Consider the following 5,355-nt stretch of genomic DNA (forward strand, 5'->3'; position numbering starts at 1 on the left):
AAAAAAAAAATGTACTTCTGGTGAGTAAAATCCATCATAAATGACTATGGTGAGGTTTGAAAATCCTAAGTAGGCTGGTAGGGATTTGGGTTAAGTTAATATTTGGTCTTTTCTTATTCTATATTATCATAAACTAAGGGTGACAATATTTTTGTTTATGTAGTTGTGTTCCAACGTGTGGTACATGCTTTTAATAGTGCTTGTCATGAAAATTGTAAGGTAATTTAGGTCAGTATTACAAATTACTACCAATTTACTTTCCACTGTGATTTCTACATAGACAGGTTTAATGTCTAGCTTTTACCAAAAATGTACTTACACACACACACACACACAAACACACACACACACACACTTATATATATATATATATATATATATATATATATATATATATATATATATATATATATATATATATATATATATATATATATATATATATATATATATATATATATATATATATATATATATATATATATATATATATATATATATATACAAAAAAAAAGTTAAATGGCTAAAGGCCATTCCCGCTTTCCAATATAACCATATTACTTCTCTATTCTCTGAACCGTTTCTAGCCTTTTTGGGCTAATGCTAATTACTGCAAATCCACTGAGGCAATGCACCTTACGAGGGATAACGCTGGCACCAGAAAAAAAAAAAAAAAAAAAAAAAATAGGGCACCCCTTTACAGGTTCAGATTTTAGATCACAATCCAAATTGGTCACAAAGAAACCTAACTTGACTAGCTAGGAATACAGGCGCCCCATCCCCAACCTAGAAAGATTCCTTTTGAGTGAAGGTGAAATTGTAGATCATTCCTATGGAGCCACATAATTCTTATATATATATATATATATATATATATATATATATATATATATATATATATATATATATATATATATATATATATATATATATATATATATATATATATATATATATATATATATATCTTAGTCTTTTAAGAATGCTTAGAGTTTTATCATTATCTTGTTTATTTATTTTCTAATTATTATTAAATAAAAAATTACATTTCACTTAGTAACTTTCCACTCTTCATCCTTCCCCATTCTCTCTCTCTCTCTCTCTCTCTCTCTCTTACAGCCTCATCAGTGGTGGGGCAGGTCTGACATTTTAGGATTCGTGGATCCGAGTACTTGAGCTTGCTGGATCCGTAGGATTCGGGTCTGGATTCGAGTACTTGCAGCGGGAGTGGAGACTAGTGAGAGAGAGAGAGAGAGGGATCCGCATGGTACTTATGTCCTGGCGGTACTCGGGTTCCGGCTGGTAATTGAATCCCAAGCTGGATCTCTGCCGGTACTCGGGTTTCGGATGGTAATCGAATCCCAGGCTGGTCACGGATCCCTGCCGGTACTCAGGTCCCAGCGGTAATCGAATTCCGGCTAGTAATCGGGTCCCAGGCCGCTCGCGGATCCCTGACAGCTCACGGGCCCCTGCCTGTTACTCGGGTCCAAGCTCTCCTGTCAATGTTCGGGTCCACGGCGGCTGGTTGCCTCATTCCACAGAGTTATCTCATCCTCGTATTTTTTTTTTTTTTTACGTTCTAATGTGTTATCATTATATTCCACAAATTTATTTTTGTTATGTATTGAATAATGAATAATAATTTGTTAGTTCTGTAGTTGGTGATATTCTAGGTATACTTTGTCTAGAGTATACAACCCACATTATTCATGTTGCTATAGGACGAAATATATATTAGTACAAGTATGGCTATCAGTAATTATAAGGATTAAGGCCATGGATAACGTGTCTAAGACCTTTGTCTTCTATGATTGACAGTGCAAATCTTCCATAATCATTCTAACAACTAGATTATCTATTTCCCTCTTCTTATTCGAGTCACTTTTGTATGGTGTTGCTTTGGTAATAGTGTCAATCAAAGTTGGTTGTACACTCATCTTAGGCTGTTTCGGTAAATCGTGTCCTGCATAATTTTCCTTTTTGAGCTCGGTATATTCAAGGGGATGTCTGGTGCGGAGGTGTTTGATGAGATTGGAAGTCGTACTTTCACAATATTTTAATTTATTTTTGCATGTCAAACAGACAACCAGATTTTCGTCTGTTTGTTGCATGCAGCTCCATTTTGGTGCACATTTGGTCCGCTTGGCTGCCATTGTACAAAGAAGAGGTTTACTATTAACTGAAAAGTGAGTTTGTGGTCAATAATGCTGACAATTTATTGTTTAAAATAACACAAGGTACACTACCCAACACTTAAAGAGAGCAGGAGTACTGAGATGCCCTCTAATATTTGACAGAGTCTAAGGCGAGATAATAGTTAGCCGGGTCAGTTGCCTTAAGGGGATAAGTGAGTTGTTACCGGCCGTATGCCCCGGCCTGCTTATATATATATATATATATATATATATATATATATATATATATATATATATATATATATATATATATATATATATATATATATATATATATATATATATATATATATATATATATATATATATATATATATATATATATATATATATATATATATATATATATATATATATATATATATATATATATATATATATATATATATATATATATATATATATATATATATATATATATATATATATATATATAATAGGAGTCTCCACAACAAAGACTGGCGACTCAAGTCCAATGGAAGGACACCAGCATCCACCACTAAGCTAGGGATTGGGAATGAATGGAATGTACCAGTTGCCAGGCGAACACCGGCATGGTGCACTAAGTCCAGCAAACGAAGCCAAGCCTCAGTAGCAGAGGAATAAACCTCACAACCATGCTCCAACTTGGAAAGAATAAGAGTTTGGTGCAAGAGGAGGAGGGTCTGTCTATCAACTCCCCAAGACGTATGACCCAAGACCCTAAGGAGTGACAGCGTTTTCATACATTCTGCCTTGATATAACGAAGGTGAGGTACCCAGGTCAGGCGTCTGTCAGGAGTTTTCTCCTCAAGAGATTCTTGGATCATATAGATACAAATCTGAGTTAGGCTGAACACCACTAAGGCAGCAAAAATGTATGGCCACAGTCTTCGAAGCCAAGAAACTAAATCCCCATGTTGCATCCCAACAAGAAATCCTATTAATTGCTAACTGCAATTTCCTCTCAATTAAAGGCATCTGCACCGAAGAAAAGGAGATTGATAAGTCATCAACGTATACCACGAACTACTTCTGGAAGTACATCAATGACACGGTTCATAGCTACAGTGTGACACTAAGTATACATCCTTATGGCACACCATCCTCAAGTGGGCGAGCTTCAGACAGAACGGCCCCAATCTATGCCTGAAAAGAAAAAAAAAAAAAAAAAGATAAAAACTGCTGTATAAAAACAGGTAGTCCGCCACGAAGACCGAACTCAGACTGAGTAAAATGTCGTGGCACTAAGCTGTGTCATACACTTTCTCCAAATCAAAAATCATTGTAACATGATGCTGTTTACTAGCGAATGCTTCACATATAGAAAATTCTAGAGATAAAAGGGCATCAGACGTAGACCTCATTTTCCTAAACCCATATTGATCAAGTGACAAGTAATTCTTCAAGTTGATAAGTTCATAAAATTTATTGTCACAGTGCTTTCAGACGTTTACAATATTATAGACAGTGTTATGACCACAAATCCCTGCACCTCCATGAAAGCTGCCACACCTGGACTATGGTCTGACCATTTTAAATTGAGCGTTTAGGCATTGCCCTTTCTGGGGATTCCCCAGTGTGTGGTGCTGCCACACTTATACCAAGACACACCTCATGTCAGATATTTTTACTTCAAAATTAAATGATGTTGTAGTATATATACACTGTGATGCTCTAAAAAAAAAAAAAAAAAAAAGGCAAGTTAGTGTAATATGTGTTTTTAATGATACTTGCATTTTTTTTCATTGCATTTTTTTTTTTTTTTCAAACAACTATATTTGGCGATGTTTCATCCAGGCATTGTCACTTCTCCATGAATGACCAAGTGAGGTCACATGGTCAAAGTGACCATGTTAATCCATGGTCACTTCCTCTCGTGGCATCAGCCAGGATGGAAGCTACCTCTCCCACTTGCTCTCGTCACAGCAACTGAAAAAAAAGAGCTTATTTACTCAGTAAATATGTATTTTTGGGAAAAAGAAGGCTAATAGGGGATCCTTACCCCTCAAGAGTTGTTGCCCGAACAGGAAAAGTCACCAGCATGTCTTGACTTTTACCTCGATGGTGGGGTGGAAAAAAAGCGTAACTAAAGAATAAAAATGTAACATCATAATATAAGGGAAATATCATATCTAAAAGGAAACCTATCACATTTAAACAAAATTCACAGTGGAGAGAGAGAGAGAGAGAGAGAGAGAGAGAGAGAGAGAGAGAGGGAGAGAGAGAGAGAGAGGTGTGTGGGGAGCGAGGTTATCAGCTACACAATGGCTCTAATCTGAGCCACAAGCCAGCGAATCCCCGGAAAGGACAACGCCCAAACGCTCAATTCATGATGGTCAGACCATAGCTTCCCTGAGCCACCTCCTGCATGGACTCAGTGTAGGGCTCAAAGATGGGTGTATAGGATCCCTTGTGACTCCTGTACCCTTTTCACAACAGTTGTAACTGCAGGTCACACTAAGTTGAGGTTTTACCTACCCACAGACAAGGGACATACTCAAACAACACTTAACACCTACAGCTGCAAAAGTATTGACAACCATGTCTAGGAAAAACAATTAACATACAATAACATGTATATGGTTGAGGTATAATACACCATTGGACATTCGCTCTCTGTAACAGTCCTCCCACTGCCCAACAGTGTGTTGTAGCCTCAAGATGAATAGTATTGTTTACTGCCTCCTGGATGACAGGCCTTGTCAGGACCTGAAGAGGGAATAAAGTTCACTACACAGTTAATTACTTGGGTCCTCTGTGGCTGAACTGAATCAGCCCATAGTAGCATTTAAGACAAAACTGGGTCACTAACAGGAGACAAGAGAAACTACTACAAAAGAGTGCCCATGAACACACAGGAGGGTCAGTCACCGCCCGCTGTGCAAGAACTCAGCCTGGACACACACACACACTGCCGAGGAGTCACTTCTTTGGGTATAGTGCGTGGTATAGACAACTACCCTTATATAGGTGTATTGCAGGATAATGAAGGGAGTTGGGGCTGCCTTGCTGTATCTTTATTAATTGATTCACCCTGAAATTGTAATACCAATATAACAATCTTTTCATTAACCCATGAACACACTTTCAAATGAAGGATCTCAAGTTCCCCAGAAATCAGCCTACCAATGAAACAATCATTGTACAGTACACATACATCATTAATCTCATAGGACCT

The sequence above is a fragment of the Scylla paramamosain genome, chromosome 18 (genome assembly GCF_035594125.1).
Source record: "Scylla paramamosain isolate STU-SP2022 chromosome 18, ASM3559412v1, whole genome shotgun sequence".
NCBI lineage: Eukaryota > Metazoa > Arthropoda > Malacostraca > Decapoda > Portunidae > Scylla > Scylla paramamosain.